The sequence below is a fragment of the Mustela putorius genome, unplaced genomic scaffold, assembly GCF_011764305.1.
Source record: "Mustela putorius furo isolate JIRA1106 unplaced genomic scaffold, ASM1176430v1.1 tig00003869_pilon_pilon_pilon, whole genome shotgun sequence".
NCBI lineage: Eukaryota > Metazoa > Chordata > Mammalia > Carnivora > Mustelidae > Mustela > Mustela putorius.
In genome coordinates, this window is record NW_025422021.1 from 24,905,261 (window position 1) to 24,927,433 (window position 22,173).

The 22,173-nt window shown below is 35.4% G+C and overlaps 2 pseudogenes; one reads left to right on the forward strand and one right to left on the reverse strand.

Moving 5' to 3' along the window:
* Positions 1–241: 241 nt before the first annotated feature.
* Positions 242–342, forward strand: LOC123388026 (annotated as a pseudogene).
* Positions 343–10,979: 10,637 nt separating this feature from the next.
* LOC106004952 lies at positions 10,980–21,432 on the reverse strand (annotated as a pseudogene).
* Positions 21,433–22,173: the final 741 nt, after the last annotated feature.

Genomic DNA, 22,173 nt, shown 5'->3' on the forward strand with positions numbered 1-22,173 from the left:
ATATTTCTTCAATATTATTTTCACAACTGCTAATTAGAAGTTTTAATGACTGAGTGCCTCTCTATCAACCACAAGACTGTATGATCCTTGGGTATAAAAACTAAGTCTGCCATATTCATCACCATCCCCAAGACTTCAACGCTGTGAGAGCTGGGGTGCTCTGGCTAGTTTTGCTTACTAGTGTGAGGCTGGATCCTCCCACAGTGTCTTCCCATATTAGGCCATTAGAAAATATTTGTTGAGCTTTGCGCAGTGGCAGTATCGTAGCCAATGAGGTTTATCCGAGGCGCGATTATTGCTAATAGAAAATATTTGTTGAATTGCTGAATAATAAATAAAAAGTGAAAGAAGGCCACATGCTTAGCCTGTAATGCTGTGGGTCGTTCAATCGGTTATCTGCACCTTGGAAGTGAGGTAGGGGACTGTCAGCTGTCTTAAATATCCTTCTTTCTCCCCAGTTTTCATACGAGGGTTCTGCTTTCAGCTCTCACAGCTTGCGTAGTGTGAAGAGCTGTATGCAAATATTTGCCTGTCATTGCCATTTGTACAGAGAAAAGCCTTGTTCTCGGAGATGGATCATTCATAAAATGGATATTGTAATGGTTCTGGAAATTGAATATACATCTATTCAAAATTCACAGTAGTTAGTCACTCACAAATATACCACAAAGTTTTCAGTGAAAGCATATAAGGCAGTTTAAAGACCTAAAAAAAAAAAAAGAGGCACATAACAAATTTATTAATATATAAAAGAAATTATGATTGGGCACCTGGGTGGCTCGGTTGGTCATCAGCCTTCAGCTCAGGTCATGATCCTGGAGTCCCAGGACTGAGTTCTTTTTCCCACTCTCGGCTCAGTGGGAAGTCAGCTCTCTCTGCCTTTCACCCTGCTTGTGTTCTCTCTCACTCTCTCTCTTTCTCTCTCAGATAAATAAATTAACTCTTTAAAAGAGAGAGAGAGACATTAGGGTTGCTTAGTGGTTGTTTAGCTCTTCAAGTAAAAGAAATGAGTTCTTCACAGGTAGAATGATAGAAATGAAAATATTTTGTATTCAATGTCAAATTAATCAATAAAAAGAACGTGACACATATAAGACTAAACATTCAGATTTTACTTAAATCTGGAGCATAAATTAGATTTTTTTCTATATTATTTTTTAAAGCATTGAATATATTTTTATGCATAAAATGCATTCATGAAAATATGTGAGAGACTTCAAACTTACCCTTTCTCCTTTACTCCTTAGGAAATTATCCTATAGTTTTAAATGTATATTGGGAAGATCAATACTCATATTTCTTTAAAATTTTGTGTTAATTTCATGAAACCAAATAAGAATGCATTTTTCTTCCTGAATAGAGCTGACAACTTCTAGGGATCATATCCTAATTTGTGAAATCACCCAGACGTAAATGGGGGAAGGTGAGAAGGTATTCTTCAGGTGGGATGGTTTAGCTCGATTGTCCATTTTTTAGAAACATATGAGAAAAATGTGTCTTTAAAAAGAGAATCAGTAATTTGATCTTTTTTTTAAAGATTTTATTTATTTATTTGACAGAGAGAGCAAAAAAGATCACAGGTAGGGAGAGTGGCAGGCAGAGGGAGAGAGAGAAGCAGGCTCCCCACTGAGCAGGGAGCCCAGATTCTGTACTCCATCCTAGGACCCTGGGGTCATGACCTGAGCTGAAGGCAGTTGCTTAAAAGACTGGGCCACCCAGGTGCCCAGCAATTTGATCTTAAGAAGTGAAAGCATCTCCCACTTTAAAAGCAATAGTTTTTTTTGCTTGTTTGTTTTGCTTTGTTTTGTTTTTGTTTTTAAGACTCTATTTGTTAGAGACAGAGCATAAACAGGGGTAGGGACAGAGGGAGAGCAACAAGCAAACTCCCCGCTGAACACTGAGCCCAGGTGAGGCCCCACTTGGGGCCTGACTCAGGGCTCCATGCGGGGCTTGATCCCAGGACCCTGATATCATAACCTGGGCTGAAGTCAAACACTTAACTGACTGAGCCACCCATGCACGGCAGCAATAATCTCTTTTTATCCTGGTTTGTAATGGCAAATTTCAAGTGAGTCTACCATATGCCAGGCAGTTTATGAGTAGGTACCTTTATATGTGGTTCCTTTTGTTTCTAAAAATAACTAATTGAGTGAGGATTATTCTTCTTGTAGAGATGAAGAAAATCAGGCTAAAAAATTTTGGAATCTTTCTTCACATAGACAAGGAAGCACAATAAGGATATCAAACCAGAACGATTTTTTTTTGCTCTAAAGATTTGTTCTTATGGTTTGATTAAAAGTTTCCTATAAATCTGTGTGTTTGAAAAGGCTGTGTATGACACCAAAGTGAACATGTCAGTCTGTTGAATAAATATTTGTTAAAAGCTATGTGGATAGGGTATAAAAATAGATAAGTACTACTTTGATCTGTTTATCATAAATTCTTGTGAGACAGATATGCAAATAGATCAAGTAGGGGAATCTGAAAGATACACAACAGAGGGCTTTGTCATCAGTGAAATTGGAGCAATTAGCTGTGCAAGACATTTTGAAAACTGAGGCCATATTAATTAGTCTTAGTAGCTAACTAAAGCTACGAGCTGAATGAAAGGTGTAGGGCATTGCAAATGGAGGAATTACATTGCCACTGAGGTGTAAGAGCAAAAATTCAATGCATCAATTTACCTATGTAGGTTCTGCACAATTAACAAAAAATCCAACCAATGTAGAATAATATATTAGCTTTATTAAACTTTTGCACCCCAAACTGAAGTCTCCCCAGAGGAGGAAGACCCCATAGTCTATACATATATGTGTGTATTGGGAGAATATAGAGTAGCAGCGGGTGTGTGCCTCCTATGGGTTATTAGAGCTCACAGAATGAGAGACGAGACCTACCTACCTTCCTACCTAATTATCCATGTTCAGGTTCTTTCCTTGACCACTAGGAAGCCATTCCTCAGTGAATATATGAGTGAGAAAAAGCAGTTTGAAAGACCTTCCTTATTACTATTTCCTTCTAATTAGAGTGGAATGGAAATTTCTTCATTGACCCATGAACATAAATGATAGATGTGCCTAATGTTTTCCAAGTTTTTTTCTCTTATTTGTGTTAAACATTAATCCAATAGTCAACCTCTTCAAGGGAAAAGAAAGAAAGGTACTGTATCATCTTCATGAGGCTCTCTCCAAACTATCCACTGCTTCTCTCAGTTTCCTGAATCTCAGTAGGCAGTTTAACTTTTACCACAAGAAGGCTCTGAAGTGTTCTGAGTAGCTAACTCAAGACTGCACTGCTTCTAAGTCAAAAGTTTCCTCTCTATTCTATTTTCCATTCAAAATATACAAGGCGTATCCAGTACAATTCACTGAAAGCAAGGCAGTGAGCTCAATGGACAGCCTAAATGCACTTCATGCAATAAATCAGCCATGTAACATGCATCACATACGAAGAACATGAATCCCTTTGGATGATCCAAATCTCAAAAAGTAATCAAGGCTGACAGGATAATGTATATGCCTTGAATTTATAACTAAAAAATCAAAAAACAAAATATCTCAGAATTCATATTTCTTGAGATTTGGTCCATAGGAATTATAACGCAATTATTTTCTTAGCCATTTTATTATTCTCTTCCATCTCCCACAAGCAAGGTTTTGCCCTGATGCCAAGGGAGAATCCGGGTGCTTCTGGCAACTGCTACACAAACTGTGTTCCAGTAAAACAAGTGTAATTTCTCAGGTCCTTTGAGGTTGACCACATCAACCCTAAATTCCTCAAATGTCCTACTCATAACATTAACACAATGTTAAACTAAGAAAAAACAAACATGCTCCAGTACCTAAAGCCATTATTAACAGCAAACGTATGCGGGCAGAACCCAGGAGTGATTTTTTTTTTTTTAAGATTTTATTTATTTATTTGACAGAGAGAGACACAGCGAGAGAGGGAACACAAGCAGGGGGAGTGAGAGAGGCAGAAACAGACTTCCACTGAGCAGGGAGCCCAATGCGGGGCTCAATTCCAGGACTCTGGGATCATGACCAAAGCTGAAGGCAGACACTTAACAAATGAGCCACCCAGGTGCACCCCCAGGACTGATTTTGATACAATGCAGGCCCAGGCTATTCTTTTTGAAAACCCAAGCAGAGACTGGGAGGCATCTTAAAATGCAAAACAGAGACAGTATTTAAAAAAGAAAAGAAAAGGAAAGAAAGAGAGAGAGAGAGAGAGAAAGGAAGGAAGGAGGGAAGGAAGGAAGGAAGGAAGGAAGGAAGGAAGGAAGGAAGAAAGAAAGAAAAGAAAGATAGAAAGAAGTAAAAAAAGAGCAACTCAGAAATCTTAGATTCAGTTCTTTTGGGAATCTGACATCTTTAGGGTTAATGATGCCACTTAAATTTCCATTTCTGGAAGGAAAAAAGAATGCACATATGCAGTCACCATCCCTACTCAGCAAAGGGAATGGGCCATGCTTTCTGCAAGAAGGTTTTAAATTCCGAAATGGCATGAAGCAACATTACCAGGCAGACTTGAGGCAGACTTTCATCTCTGTGTCACACATTGAATACAAGCATTTTCCTTTTAGATCTGTGCTCGAAACATCCTGAGTTGCCTGGAGTGTGGGCTCCATCTCTTTTTTTTCTGCTGTGTCCCTACATTTGTTTCAGCCAGATAATCATTCTGAACAGACGCTGAAGGAAGCCACCCTTCGTGTCCCTGAAGCTGGTGCATGTAGGACACAAATGAGGAAAAACACCTCTGTAGTGCCTGCTTCAGAAACCCTGTGCCTGGCCTCAATTTTGAATTTTATAGGCTTTGAATGATTTGTGCTTCTTCAGTGGCAGCCCAAATATTTCTTCTGCCACAACATCAAGAAGTAGCAGTTGGAAGTGCCTCTGGTATTTTCTCTCTTACTCTTGTTCCTTCTCTACTTTCAGCCAGCCTCTATGTATTGTCCTAAGATTTTCAACTTCATTCTCAAGTTTGTGTCTTTTCTTTGCTACTATACTCTGCATATCTATCCTTTGCCAGAGCTTTCCCTTGCCTTCTGCTGATTCCCATCGGCCCTGTTCTTCCCTTGGCTTCCACCACACTCTGGATGAGGAGGGTGAATTCCAGGACCTGTAGGCAACATCACCTGTTTCCTTTTCCAACTCTTGTCTTCTTCTTCTATCTTCTGCATAATGAAATGGGGTCTTCGGAGCCATTCTAAATCCTTGCATGGTCCTCCCCATTCCCTGAAGTCTCGTCAGTCTAAGGACAGTACCAGAAATGTGACGGAGTTCCAGGCCACTCTCAGAGACTGCGGAGTTGTGGATTACCTTTAACTTTCTTTCCTCCTGTGTGTGAGATTTCAGTGCTGTGCAGATAACTTTCATTGTTAATGCTTTGAAGTTATGATTTATTTTCCTATTTCCTTAGATATGGAAATTTCTTTACCTTTTTCTTTAAGATAGGATGTGGTTTAAAAGAAGAAAATAAAGTAATAATACTTCCACATAGACTCCACCCTTATTTTGCCTCATTTAAATATTACCCTGTACACAGATATTTATGTAAATCCTCCTTGTGAAATAAAAGGAAGTTCTGATAGGCTAGTAACACCTTTGTGGTTGCCTTAGCCTCTATACTTACTAGGCTGTGATTTTTGATAAGCAACTTGATCTCCTTGAGTTGTCCCTTTTACAACTGCAAAAGGAAAATTTAAACAAAAATTCTTGTCCTATCTTTCTCATAATTTGAATATTTTTTTAAATAAAATGTGCTATGCTTATAAAATTTTGGTTACTATTTCATGTTTCGATTTTCATGCACTGAATTTCTTTAAATTAGGACATAGATGTCTGATTTCATCTTCTTTATATTTTAGTAATTTTTATTTTCATATAGAATTTAGATATTGACAAAAAAGTTCCACATAGATATCTTTAAACTTTGCAGTGTCTCTGATGAATTGATATTTTTAACTCTGGAAACTTAGGTTTAAAAGAGGTAAGTCAGTGACCTATGGTCCATACTTCCATAAGTGAAAACCAGTTTTATACTACAGCTTATCTGGATGCAGTTTTAATGCATATTAAGTAAAATGTACTTTTTCTCATGTGGACAAATTAGGATATGTGGATGTTTAATAATGTCTAGTTCTTACTTAGATAACATGCTAACTGAATAATCAAATAGTTAGCAAGACTCCTTGAATATCCTCTAGGTTCAGAGGTAAAAAAGCGCTAAAAGAAGTAGTATCCCACATTCCTGAACCAGGAGGAGTTGGTGAAAAGGAGGTTCAGACTAAGGTAGAGTCTTTTAAGATACAAAAAGAATGTGGCCTTAAAAATAAAGGACATGGTCAGAGGAATGATTTCTTTGTGTCATTAGAGTAGCAAGGCTAATCTGGATATAGATTATGGAATTTCTGAAGGCCTCACTTAATTTTCTTTATAATTATTAATATACATAAGTATAATGGGAATTGATTTTTTTAAAGATTATATTTATTTATTTGACAGAGATCACAAGTAGGCAAAGAGGCAGGCAGAGAGAGGAGGAAACAGACTCCCCGCTGCATAGAGAGCCCATTGTGGGGCTCGATCTCAGAACCCTGGGACAATGCCCTGAGCTGAAGACAGAGGCTTTAACCCACTGAGCCACCCAGGCACCCCTGGACATTGTTTTTTATGAATCATTTTCTTGTCTGAGCTTTAAAGCTAATGGCTGTAATTCAGACCATTGAGGGGGGAAAATACTGTTAGTATGGGAATGCCTTCTCATTATAGGTAAAAGCTACAGATAATTGAGTAGAGTAAAAATTATTATAGTTCAACAGCAGCCCTGCTGGATCATTAAATCCCCCTTTGAACAATGTTTGAAATACTTCCATTATAAAAATGTGGGAATTTATATATTTATATGTACATATAAACAAATATTTGTGTATGTAAATCATAAATATATAACAACGTTTTGATGAATATAATATACTAATCATACACTATCTTAAAATAATGAGATTGGTGATGAAAAGAATGGATTTCTATATCTTTGTACACTCAAGTTTTTTCTATTTACCAACTTTCAACTAAGAAAAACAAAAAGAAAACAAAATAAAAAACCAAGATGCAAAATCTAATCAGTGTGGGTCTCCAAACTTGTCAACTGTTGTTATCTAGTTTCGTGCTTTGTGTTTATGAAGAAATCGTTATCAGCTGTCCTTCAAAATGGAATAACTTTTTATCTAGGGAAGCTTCTCCGTATCAAAAATAAGATTGAATTATAGCTGATTTTTGCCCTGTTTTTGGTTTTCATGAAATTTCCTAATTTTCTTTACAAATCACTGCTTAGAAATTAAAACATAGCTCTACTTTTTATATACCATACAGGTGAAAGTTTGAAGTAAATTTCTAAATTCATTCACTAACATCCCATATGCCCTAATAAATACCTATTTTTTATTTGTCTATTACATTACATATTTTGCAACAATAAAATTATCAGTGTTCCCTTACTTAATATGGTATATATTCTTCTCGGTGATGAGTAAGAGTTGTTTAATATTAATGAATGGAAATATAAATACAAACAGGTCAGGCATTAAAGCTATTACTGTGATATGTAAAATTAACTAATGGTCTATTAGAATAATATTGGACAATGATTAATTTGGGGTATTAAGTGATAGAACCACATTCCACAGAGCTCAGAAGTTCCTCAGGCTTGCTTTGCATATTACTAAGTATTTTGAGCTCTTTACACCTTAAGCCCACTGAAGCCAAAACAATTTCCCTTTTATCTGACTTCTTTATTGGTTTTTATTCTCAGATTTTTGTTGCTAAAAATGTTTCTCAAGGCCAAAAGTATCTGGAAACATATTATTGCTATAGAATATTAGAGTATTTTCTTTCCATTATTGTGTTCCATGGGAAGGTCTGAATGAGCACATGATTACCGAGCGTGATTATTTATTAAATCATCTTATTTATAGGAGACTAATCATTTAAAGAAGGTTTACTGTGGTTCATATATGACATTAAAGTACTTATTAGGTGTATTTGCCATATATGTTGTGATCATATATTTCTTCAAACTCTTAAAAGTAACATAAAATTGATACCTATATAACCAAAAAAAAAAAAAAAAAAAACTTTTATGGTTCTGTTTAAAAAATAGTGTCATATAAATAAATCCTCTTGATATTTTCAAAATTATAAGTATCTCCAGTAGTGTAAACAGGATCTTTTTAAATTTGTGTCAGAGCTTCAAAGTAACCAATTAAAACCAATTAATTTAAAAGGAAATAATGTTATTAATGAGGTTTTAAAAAATAAACATCCTTCTTTCATTCTCCATAGAAGAAACCTAACCTAAGCCTTATTTTTGTATATGACTTATTTATAACTCATATTTTTATAACATAATATTTTTAATCTTCAATTCATATGGAACTTTTTAAATATATGGCCTGATAGAGAAATATATGGTAATTTTAATAGATTGTTGATTGTCCTGTATACTGAACAATCCACTTCCACATTTAGATTACCATTTTTAATATATACAAACTCTAATGAATTAAAAAGTGCTACCAAATATGGAGAATTGTGTTTCATAAACTTGATGTTAACATTGGTAGTGTATTTCTGTTCTGAAATAAGTGCCAAATGCAGTCATAAGCTTTGAAATCATCAGAAAACCTGGTCTAGATAACACCAAACATGGTGAACATGTAAAGAAACAAAATGCTATCATGAAATACTGATGAACAAGGATAAGAGAATAGGAAGCAAGTTAAAAAAAAATGTAGGAGAAAATTGAGGCTATCTGTTCCCCATAAGCTAAAACCTGTACACTCAGGAAAGCAGACATACCAAGATGTCTGAAAATGTTGAAGTATGGGAAAAGTATAATGGGTCCTTTGTCCTTAGTAACAAAGATGTTCTAAGTAACCCTGGTTAGAGTAGTTCCAGGGAAGCAATGGACCAAAACTGAGATTTGCAAAGCTGTTTAAGAAATATTGCAAAACTTTGGGATCTAGAAAGTGGTCATGAGGGGTGCCTGGGTGGCTCAGTGGGTTAAGCCTCTGCCTTTAGCTTAGATCATGATCCCAGGGTCCTGGGATCAAGCCCTGCATCAGGCTCTCTGCTCAGCAGGGAGCCTGCTTCCCCCTCTCTCTCTGCCTGCCTCTCTGCCTACTTGTGATCTCTGTCAAATAAATAAATAAAATCTTTAAAAAAAGAAAGAAAGAAAGAAAGAACGAACGAAATAAAGAGGTCATGTGATATGTATTTTTCCACAAAATTTGTATACAAAGTGTTAGAATGGCATTGAAGTTAACTGCCCACAAATAAATGAAATAGAAGGAAGTAAACCCACAAAAACAAGGAAATAGCTGTTTGTTTTCATTTTAGAGGATTTTAAGTGGGTGACAAAGGAAAATTGTGCATATTTCATGTTCAACACATTCCTGGTATTATAGCTACTCAGGTGAAAAATATTCAAAGTGTACTTACTTCAAATGGTAACACTCTAATTGTTTCTCTGTGGGTAAAATGAGTTTATTCCCCAAAGTGGAGAACTTGGGGGCAAAAATTCTGCTTTACAGTCTGTTTGAATAGGGGCATCTAATTCTGTTTAAGAAAAAGGAGCCTATAATCCCAGGTAAACTGAGCTCTATTGCTGTAGAAGATACAATCCTGTGATTGTACTAATAAAACTCCATTGTTGTAGCATGTTTCCAATTACAGTTACATATAATTATGGCAGATGACTGGTATGAAGCCCACTGGATAAGTGCTCTTTATTATTTAAGCTTGACCTTAAAAATGAGTAGAATTTTCATATTGAAGACAGCAGTGGAGGGAAGATGTAAGAGTAGTTGTAAGAAAGTCATACCAGAACAAAAACTCAAGGAAACAAATGAAGCCTGAAATTGCAAGATATTTGTGAAAAATACCTTGGGTTTAACTAAATATCCTTGTATCTGTGTCAGATATATCATCCATTCAGTGAGGGTACATCGAGTTATCTATTTTAAAATGGAATTTGTGTTAAATTATTTAACATGTAACTGCATTAGGGAGACCCGATGGATTCAAGCCAAGCTGTAGCACACGCTCTCAGGGAGAATGTGGTGCAGTGGGATTTAGGAAAATAATGAAACTGAAAGTGTTGAGAGGTTGTTTTAGGCAAGGAGGAGAGTTTGGGAGGAGGAACGTGACTGGCTGCCAGTGTGGAGATTAGCTCAGCAGAAGTGGTGATTAGATCAGAGCAGAAGAACCCAGGTGTCGTGGGGAGTCGGGAGGGCTGCAACTTTGACATTTCCTCCTCCTTAAGCAGACTCTACAGTCCCATATCGACATTTCAAATCTTGGTAAAAGAAAAAAAAAATCATTGATCAGCCTTTAAATGTAATTTTGTTCATTTTGTCATTTATTTTTTTTTTTAAGATTTTGTTTATTTGACAGACAGAGATCATGCGTAGGCAGAGGGAGGGGGAAGGAGGCTCCCTGAAGAGCACAGAGCCCGATGCGGGGCTCGATCCCATGACTCTGGGATCATAACCTGAGCCGAAGGCAGAGGCTTAACCCACTGAGCCACCCAGGCGCCCCTCATTTTGTCATTCTTAATACTTCCTACAAAAATAAATAAATAGCCCTGAACCAGAAAAGAAACATTTACTCATCTTTCCTCTATTTAACTGCTCCTAGCTCCTTCCCTTTCTTGATTCTTTCTTTTCTTTCCAGCCTTTTGGTTTTGCTGAAAGACTCCAATAATACCCCCTCTAAGGCAAAGGTAAAACTTCTAAACCATGTTGTAGAATCAGGTCCCCTATATGGATGAGGAGTCAGCCCTCCTCGACCACAGTAGCACCCACCTAGTGGGGGTTCTCACCCAATTTCCAGGAGTGAGTTATAGTTATCCTTGTGTCTAAGTGAGTTTCTCATTTTTCCGTGCTGTAGCAACACTGAAGAGTCGAAAAAACTTTTTCAGCGTTCCTCATCTCCCTGCAGAAGCCATTCCGGACCAGGGGTTGAAAAGGAAAGTCCCAGTGGTACCGAACTTGCAGTCACCAGGACTTCTGCTGCTTTTATGAGCCCTTTTTTCCTCCTTTTTCCAGGCTGAGTCTAGAAATACAGTGGTGTGCCTATTTTTGGTAATGCAAATTTCCTTTGTGCTTTTTTCTTTTTTCTTTAGGATTTTATCTTTGATCTTGGGTCCAAGATTTTCCTTATAACCTATCATGCCTGTACTCTGAATGCTTGAACACCATTGGGAATTCTACTTTTGTTTCAGATTTCGGTTTGAGGCTAACTCATTCATCACGTAAGGCTGCATCATTTCATTCAGCTGGCTCTTCTAAATTTGACACAAGGTGATTTTTTCATTATCGCTTTCGTTTATAAGGACATTCTTTCTATTGAAAATAGGGAGAACTGATTTGCAGTGAGTCTCATTTAATTATTCAGTGATTGCTTTTAATCATATAAGTATTCCATGTTATTTCCAATTTTCAACAACAGAAAACCATATTGATTTACTTAAATATCCAACTTGCTCTATTTTTCCTCTCAGTATTTCTGCAAAATAAATTTGCCCTTATTGAAAAATAAAGCAAATAAGTTAATTTTGAAGAAAATGAGAGCACTTTTAAATTTTATATTAAAGTCTTCCTTTTGTATACCATTACTTTAAAAGTATATACATTTATCTGCTTTCTCGTTATATCCTGAGCTGGGTATTAATTTCCCAGCCACACTCAAAGGTATGTTTTTATTTTTCTATAAATATTTTGTAAGTGAATAAACACTGACTCATGAGAATTTTCTTATATTTAATTCTGGAAATCGTACTTTTTTTGGTCTTATAATAGTTGATCACGTTATGCCAAAACACATTCAAGTTAAGTTTTACTATAAAAGAGTATGATACTTTCCTGGGTAAAAGATAGTGAGTTAAATTAAATTTGAACTATTGATTCCATTTGTTAGTATTTCTTCTCTAGTACTTGTAAAACATTATAGTTTTATTTTGACCTTATACCTGAAATTCATTTTCTTAAAATGTTGATTTTCAGATATTACACTATGAGTCAGTTTGACAGTCCATTAAAATAAACAAAAAGGGGCATTTCATCTGGTTCCTAAAGGAACAAATATTTTGGAAGTATCACCAAATTCTGTCTTGTGTTATCAGAAAAAGGAAGAACACCAAGGGTCACAAATTCTTTGGTATGTACATTTGTGATAGTTTAACACCGTTGTAAAGAATCTAATCTCTCCCCCTAGCTCTTGCCCTTATAGAATTGGTAAGTAATGTTTCTTAGTCACAGATCAGATCATAGCATCCTCTTTCTATGCAGTATTAAATAAATAGCTCATAGCTTAGGAACATTTTGAATCATACTAATACCAGAATTCTTCAGATTGAACCAAGGTTAGGGTAATATAAATTTGAACTACCAGCTCTGAAGACAACCTCTGTTAAAAATATGTAGATGTATGTTTCTATGTCCATAGCCTGTGCAGCCTTGGTGGTATGATGCTATTTATTCAACAAATAATTACTGATAATCTGTATTGTGTCAAGAATATGTGAAGTATGGCAGATTACTGTGCAAATGAGATCCATCTTTTCATCAAAGGTTCTTCCAGACTGATAAAAAGGACAGCCCAATGAACAGTTACTCTACACTGTGAGAAGTTCTGTGGCAGACTATTGCCTAGGAAGTTATAAAAGGGAAAAATAAAATGGAATCAAGGAGCCCATTGACTCTGCCTTCTATAAAGGGAACTTCAAAAAAAAAAAAAGAATTTAGGACTGAGAGTATATGTAGTGTCTGGAACTGGAAAGACCATTGCATCTGTCAAACTGTGGAGGCATAGGAGGGACCAGGCACCAGCCTGCTGTGCCCTGTTTGCTTCTCCAGTGATGGCAGAGATGAAGAAGAACAGGGAAATTGGACTGGAATAATGGAGATTCTCCCATACCATGTTAAGGTTAACAATGCCTTTTTTTTCCCTCAAGTTTTCAAAAGTATATTAACATTCATAATTTTATTTCTAGTATTTAAGTAATTTATTGTAAGTAATATTACTAGTCTTCTTCATTTTTGTCAAGGTGGTAATACTTGTGGCATATCTGAAGTAAGCTACTTCTCCACCATCTTGACTCCTCCCTGAAGTAATTTAATATATTTCGTGTGTGTGTGTGTGTGTGTGTGTGTGAGAGAGAGAGAGAGAGAGAGAGAGAGAGAGTTACAAACATCCCAGCTGCTTTCTATAGAATAAAATCATGGGAGTATCACATATTTCTCACATCTTTCTCTTCTCCAAGGATCTGACCATATCTCCGACATTCATACTGAGTCAAGTTGCTCTCATTTTCCAGATGCCGAAGAAACCCTTTGTATGATCCACGTGCAACATCTGGAACTGTTCATATTTTTTTCCCTTCAGTTCAACATATTATTAGAGATTCATATTCCCTCATAAAGCTGAAATTAGGACAATAAGGAACAAGTGTCATCTAAGAAATACAATGAATGAATCAAATCTATAAGATTAACATGATATCCACTTTCGGTCATAAGCAGGATGCAAAATGAAATCTTCTTTACTTAGAATGTGAAGTTGCCAATAATTTGTATTAAATATAGGATATTTAACGATGCCTTGTAAGGAGTTAAAGATGATGGCATGATAATTTCTTTTCTTATTACCATGTGAAGGATTGATAATCAAGGAACTTACATAGCATGAAATGAAGAAGAACACGTATGGATAAAGTTTTGAACATATTTCAAATACAACGCCGAGGGATCTTGCAGACAGAAGGTAAGCCACAATTGGAAAGAAGGTGCTTTGATTTGAGTAAAGATTTCTGGCTGGTTCTTAAGCCAAGAGACTCAAAAATACCCGCATCTTCCAATTGTTATAGCAGCCACATATTAGCAGATCATTTTTAGTTGTTCATGGTTTGGTGATGAGAGTGGGAGGTAAGCCTGCATGGCCACTGCTAACCTATATTCCAAGGTGGCTTTCAGGAGGATGCTCTTTGCTACAGTTTCGTGATTTCAAGTGTACCAGTTATAATAACAGGGAGATGCTACCATTTTAAGGCATGGAGATCTTTATATGACAGAGGAAAAGCCAAAATTAAAATTAAATTATACCTGTTTAGAAAGAAAGGATGGAACCATGTTCTTTTACATTCTACATCTATAATCAAGATGCCAGTTCAGATACGCCTGGCAATGGGTTTCCTATTCTCAGTTACCTTGTGGGTGTAATAGCACGGTTAAGACCTACTCAAAAGTTGTTACTGTAATGTCGGTCTTGGAACACTTTGACTTTAATTCTACTAAAATAATAAGTAATCATGATAGTTGGAATTTTTAATTGAGAAATGTGGGAAGATTCCCTGGGACAAGGAAAAGTGGAGAAAAAATTCTGGACTTTTCCAGAAAAACACATAAACTCCAGTGACCAACAGACTATCTTAATATTTTTATTAGTAGAATGTAGTACCTAGAGAAAAGGAAATAATGTTTGAAACTAGTGGGTACAGATTCATATAATTATCCAAACCTGCATGGTAGAAATAGTCCAACAGAATGTTACCACGTTTCTAAGAGTTTCCAAAGCTGAATGGACTTAGTAGAATTAAACAGTAAGAATATGTCCTGGTTGATTAGTTTTAGGTTAATGTCTGTAAGGTTGAGTATTATAAGTCCTGAACATATGACTTATTTACATGAACAAACCCCATGTCCACTGCTGTCCTGCATCAGTGACAATAAAATTAGAACTATATAATTTGTATCTCCAAATTATTTGATTATAAACCTGCAAAGCCTACTAGCCAGATATTAATCTCTTGCAAAAAGAGCCCTCTTTTGAGTTGTATTTCTGGGGTGTTCTCAAGGTACAGTACACAGAATAGATTTCTTTACTCTAGCCTCTGGGCTGTTTGTGCCAATGCCTACCCTCACGGCAGGACCTGTCTCCTGGACAGGTGCATCCTCAGCTGCTCAACACAACCCGTGCTCCCACTTTTGCCCCAGGACTCCAAGTGATTCCTGAGCTGCTGCAGTCCTTTGCCCCCGCTGCTCTGTGAAAAGTGGGGACTGATGCTCCTCTTTATACTCAGTCTGTCACCACAGCAATACAATAATAATAGCTTACTATTTCTTCTACCTCCCCCTACTACAGATGCATTCCAGGTGTTCATGTCTCAGAGCCTAGGGTAGTACTTTAGGAGTCCAGAGACAGATAGAAATCCCTTCCCCTATCATATGAGTCAGATGGCAGTTGCTCTACCCAGAATTCACTAGTTCACAGAATGTTTGATGATGGAATCATCAATCTCTTTAACAAGGGAAAGAGAACATCTGCTTCATCCATAATAGTTAATCTCATCCTCTAGGCCAAAGGAGATTCTCAAAATATAGATAGATAAACAAACAAACAAAATAGCTTCTATGAACATTAGCATGGAGATCTTTATTTTGGTGTATGTGGACATATGTTTTCATTTCTCATGAGTAAATACTAGGTAGGTGACCCAGTAATTTTATTCCTAGGTATTTACCCAAGAGAGATGAAAACATATGTTTGTAGAGAAACTTCTATATAAATGTGCATTGGAGTTTTATTCATTGTAGTAAAAAATAACTAGAAATGACACAAATATGCCTCAACCAAGTGAATGTAAAATGGATTTTACATTAAAATGAAATGGATTTTTAAAATGAAATGAAAATGGATAAACTTTTGATATTGCAAAAACATGGGTGAATCTCTCCAGTATTCTGTAGAACAAAAGAATCTAGACACAAAAGAATGTGCACTATATGATTCTATTTATGTGATATTCTTGAAAAGGGATAATGATGTTATGGTGACATAAATTGGAACAATGATGGCTTGAAGTTGAAGAGTGGAAGAAAGGGCATAAATGGAAAGATACAAATGTTTATATTTTGATTCGGGTGGAGTTACTTAAATCTATAAATTTTATCTTAGGTCAATTACTCCTCAATAAATGTGCTTCTTTTGTAGGACCTAGGGAACCTAGCTTCCCAAGGTCTGAGTCATTCAGTTTCTATCTTGCTCCTCCTGTCTTTTATAGTACTTTACTGGAAGTATTTTCATGCAGTATTCTCAATTGATTTTATAACTACTCTTCTACCTCCAGCTTCTATAAATTAAATAAGGCATATATTAGTACCCTATTTTGCAACCTCTTGCATATTTTGAAACATGATTGACTCTCCTGGACTAAATTTCCCTTCTCAGCTCAAAGCCATTGTATCTACCAATGCAATACAATTCACCTGTATTTACTCATAAAGCAAAAGTTCAAAAAAGTTTCTTTGTGGAGTGCTCCAACTCTTGGTTATGAGCTCAGGTCGTGAACTCAGAGCCATGGGATCCAGCCCCCCATCCGGATCTGAACTTGGCACAGGGTGTGCTTGAGATTCTTTCTCTCCTTTTCCCTCTGCCTCCCCCCTGACTTGGGTGCACTCTGTCTCTCAAATAAATAAATAAATAAATCTCATTTTAAAAAAGATTTCTTTGTGACAGCTAATAGAAAAAAAAATACTTTGCTTTCTTTACTCTTGTCAATGCATTTGTAATAATAATCTAGCCTTAACTTGTGATGTTATAATTTTGAAGTTTGGCTTGAGTTAGAGGTGATATACCCTTGATTTATGCAAAGAACATCTAACCTGTATATGACATAATAATTCATGACATTTGTTAATCATATTCCTTCATCTTCTTACCATCTGGTCATTTCCCCACAGAGTAAACTTTTATAAAACTGTTTTCAAAAATACATTTTTTTATGTTTTTAAATATTTCACAAAGTCATCTTATTCTTTTCACTTGATATTTTTAGACTTATCTCAAGGTTGCCACAGTTGCATTGCAAAAGGTTTTTCCATTAGAAATGGTACTGACTGTAAAATAATGTTCTTAAAATAACACTCCAGAAGTATTATTTATTTTCTCTTTGGCACAGAAAATATACTGCAACAACTTTATAAACTTGTACAGCAAAGTCAGCCAAAAGCCACTTACAACATATGCTGTATGCACAAGGGCAGTGTGTTTGCTTGAATTCTTAACTAATTGTGCATAACAGCAAAGAAAACCTTAAAAAGTATTTTGAAAAGAAAGTACTCCATAAAACTTGCATCTACCACATAAAATCTATCATAAGCAAATATCCCAGTGTCACTAAGGTTCTTGCTCTCATCACTAGGTATAGTCTCTTCAACAAATACATGGAGTTACAACCACTGAACAAAATTAGATTGATTAAAATTTCAGGTAATATCTTGGTAAATGTAAGTCTAGGTGCACAATCTCACACATAATTTCTTCTATTTAATTTAGGCAACTTTTGTTTTGTGTAGCCTTATATATCTAAACTATTGCACCAGATTAGCATTTAATGTTCATAAACACAGGGTGTATTATCCAATCTTTGGAATAATTATCCTAATAACGGGGCACCTGGGTGGCTCTGTCAGTTAAGTGTCTTCCTTTAACTCAGGTCATGATCCCGGATCCCAGGATCCCAGGATCCAAGGATTGGGCCCTGCATCGGAGTCCCTGCTCAGTGGGGACCTTGCTTTTCCCCTGCTTGTGTTCTCTCTCTCTGTCAAGTGAATAAATAAATTCTTTTTTTAAAAAAGAATTATTCCAATAACTTGCATTTATGTTTTTACTCTATTTCTACTTGTCAATGAACCTATAGTCAAATCTGCTCTTCAGTTATTTCTGATTTCTTCTTGGTTCTAGAAATAGTGTGCCATGTTTATTTCTTTACTGAATAAATGCATACCCCAATATTTGTATGGCCTTGAGTAATCCAGAATACTTAAATTTGTTTCTATGTTGCTGAAATTACAAAGAAACTGACCTTGAAGAAGGGAATATACAATATAATTTAATATTAATTGTTCTTTATTTGGGTGAACTACATAGTTAAAGGGAAAGATATCCAGGTATTATGATAAAAGCATGTAACAATGGGATGCCTGGGTAAAATGGTTGGTTAAGCACCCAGCTCTTGGTTTCGGTTCAGGTTATGATCTCCGGAGTCCAGGGATCAAACCCTATGTCAGATTCCACACTAAGTGTGGAGTCTGCTAAAGTTCTCTCTCTTGGGACATAGCTCAGTCAGTTAAGTGTCTGCCTACAGCTCAGGTAATGATCCTGGAGTCCCGGGACTGAGTCCCACTTATCAGGGAGCCTGCTTCTCCCTCTGCCCTTCACCTCACTTGCATGCTTTCTTTCAAATAAATAAATAAAATCTTAAAAAAAAAAAATAAAGTTTCTCTCTCTGTCCCTCTGCACTTCCCCTGCGTGCTTTCTCTCTCTCTCTCTTTCTCTTTAAAATAAATAAATCCTTTAAAAAAAAAAATCATGTAACCGTGATTGAGAAGATGGACTTTTTCAACATTGTATAAAATGAAACTGGGTTCAAGTTTTACTTGTATCATTTTCTAACAAATTAAATTTGAACAGGGCACTCCTGCTTCACTTCCCTCATCTCAAAAAGGTACAGAGGAGGGTCAAGAACCTCAACTTAAAAAAGAGGAAGTAAAAGCTTACAAGCATTTCTTTTCCTTTCCAAGTCTACCTTGATAGTTTAATTTGACTTGAAATTGTTTCTTTTTTAATTAGTGTAAAGATGTTAGCAAATTTTGAAATGATACTGATGTAGCAGTTTTAACTTAAAAAATCATTAGAAGTCTGGCTCCTTGCTATATGATTTAGAGAAGATATGTGTAATTTGATTTTTACTAAATTAATGAAAGATAAATATAAGGCCAAGCTAAACTCTAAGACTTCATAATTAATTCTAAATTGCTTATATTTTGCAAAATAAAAGAAAATTGGCATGGATTGAACTCTTTCTGAGATGAAACTTACAGAGAACATTTTAAGAAGTATGTAATAGCTGATGTCTTTGGTTTTTAGTCTTTTTTGAGATTTGAGTAGACACACAGAAGTGTGCTTATCCTAAGTGTAGAGTTTGGCTAATTTTTATAAACAGAATACACCTGTATAACTAACTCCCTAATTAAGAAACACATCACTAAAAGCCCAGAGTCCCCCCTTCATGCCTTCTTGTAGTCATTATCCACCACACAGTACAAGTGTGACCAAGACAAGAAGTCTTGACTTCTAAAAGCATACTTTAGTTTCACATATTTTCTATTCTACAGAAATGAAATTATATGACTGTTTTTTTGTAAGTGATTCTGCCCACACTTACTTTTCATTCATGTAGTGATCATTTAAGTAATTATAGTTAAATAGTTATATAATTTAAACAGTTTAGTTACATAGTTATTATCAAGTAGCAGCATCATTTATAGTTATAGTTAAATAGTTCTAGTATTTAAATATTTCCAGTGTTGATGGATCCAAAGAATGCTAAAGTGACTATTTTGAAATTTATCTTTTGGCAAATAGAAATACATGCCCTGTTGGGTACACCCCTAGAAGTAGAATTGTTGGTATAGAGAGAATGAATGTATTCCACTTTCCTAGATACTGTTCTGTGATTTTTTTTTTTTTCAAACTGATTTTATCACACTTGGGTCCCATCAGCAACACACAAGAATTCCTTCGCATCCTTGCCAACACTTAATATTACCAGATTTTTTTTTTATTTTAGTATTTCTAATGTGTGTAGCAGTAATATTGCATCATGTTCTTAATTTGAATTTCTCTGACAACTAATGTTGTCCAGTATCTTCTTTTCTGTTTTATTTATTCTTTCCTCTGATGAGTTTGTTCAAATCTTTTCCCCATTTTCCCTTCAGCTGTGTCACATCTCACATTATGCAATTCCCAAGATCTTTGTGAAATGCAGTTTCTTTGGTGCAGAAATACATGTATTAAGAAGGAGGAGAATCAGAATTTGGAGGATGCTAGCCCATGCTGCTTCTCTAGTCCTCCCCGGAACCAAAACAAATGTCAGTAAGTATCCAAGAACAGTTTCATGCGGATAGCACAAAAGCCACACCTGGAATTTTGCACTAGCAAGCATGTCATTGATAACGATTTTTGTCATGTTGCTATGAGCGTTATCTAACAATAAATCAGCTCAGAGAAAATGCTCTGTGTTTTTACATACTATTTTTATCTCTGTGCAGCCACTTCCCTTTTTGTAGCATAGTTCTGTGCTGACATTTCTACCACATGTAGACCTTCCTAGGTTTCAACATTGTAGATTATGTGTATGTGTGTGTGTGTTATAATGAATTGTAGTAGTTCTTTGTACATTTTGGATATGAGTTTTGTTTTTGTTTTTGGATACCTGATGCAACTGTCTTCTCCAATTCCCTGAAAAGATTTTTCATTTTCTTAAAATTGTTTTTATGGAAATTTTAAATTTTTAGCAGAATTTAATTATCAACTCTCCCCTGGATGATTAGCTCTCTTCATCTTAGTTTATTCCAAATTAACAATCATTGGTTTCTTTATTGTCTTCTATTAGGTCTATTATTTTATAAGGTAATTGCCATTTGGATCAGGGATCTCTCAGAAATTGAATTTTGTGTACAGTGTGAAGAGTCAAGGTATGTTGTTTCCTGTATGTGTATACAAATGTTCAAGCACATTTTAGTAAAAAGGTTGTCTTTGCCCTATCACACTACAGACACTTTATCAGAAATCAAATGATCATTTATGTGGGTCTTTTTCTACATCCACTCTTTTGTTCTTTTGGTCATTTTATCTACAATAGAACTAATACCATATTGTTTTAATTATATGATAGATTTTGTTCTGTCTTTCTCTCTTTCAAGATTGCCTTGTCTACTTTTGGTCCTGTGTATTTCTATACAAATTTTAAAATCATCTAGTCAATTTCAGCAAAAAAAAAGAGAAAATACAGACTTTTATTTGGATGACATTATACATACACAAATATAAATATATTATGTCCTGTTTATAATGAAAAATAAAAGCCATGTATGTTATTTCAAATTCAATTCTTTTCTTTTTTTCAGTTGTATACCTTTACTTGACCATCAGCCATTAGTTCTCATCCTCATTAACTGTGTATAGATTTTTTAAAGTGGTGACAGGTACACAAGTAACCAGTGTGTAGAGCTGGTTTGGTGAATCTTCATCCTCATTGCATTTTCTGGACAATGCACACAGATAAGGTATGGAACACTCCTTATTCCTTTGGCCTGGACAGCTTTGTTGAGCCTGGTGTCAATGCTCACATCTGAGTTCCCATCTCCTTCATGGCAAATTTCCTCATCTCTTTGAGTGTCTGAGGGGCACATTTCTTGAGACACACTCGGTGGATGCAGTTGTGAATGTCAATGGTATATTATTTGGTCACTACCTCACTGATGGCAGAACGGCCCATCTTCTCGCCACCCTTCTTTGCAGGAGCCATTCTGCCAGGCCCTGGTTGGAAAGGAAGGTCAAATTCAATTCTTATAAAAGTAAATAATTCCTGTGTAATAGGTTTAAAAAGAGAACAAAGCAATGAGCTGAAATTTAATGAAATCAGATTTGATAAAGATGGCTGAGGGTTGTCACTTAAGAACCACAAAAATACAGGAAGAATTAAAGTTTTGGGGGTTAGAGGAAAAAGATCGTTGTTTATAATTCAAATTTTACCTCTGATTTTTCATTCAAATAAAATTGGAAGTATTTCAACATAATATATTTATATATACATATGTGCATATATATAGACAGAGATCAAAGCAGTTAAGGAGAATTCTAACTGTTGCAGAGATTCACGATGTAATGTTAACAAACATTTTCAACTGAGATAAAAATGTGTCTGACTCTTAAGTCTCAAATGACTAAGAAGTAAACCTAAAATGTCCGGAAGTTGACAAATTGGAATGAAATAATAAGAATCTAGTTTAGAAAAGATACTATGACCTGTTCATATTTTTTAAACCTCTAAATTGTGTGTTCATTTAAATAGTACATTTAAGCAATTAAAATAATTAGTGTCATATATTATATGTAAAATTTTCTGAAAATGCCAATTTAATACAAAGAAGTCTGGAAATCTAAGAGAAATTTTAGTAAGATCCTAAAAATGATAAAACATTACTTTTAAGGATTTCAATGTTATATCAGCTTTAAATTGTCTCACATTATATTGTATTACTGACTA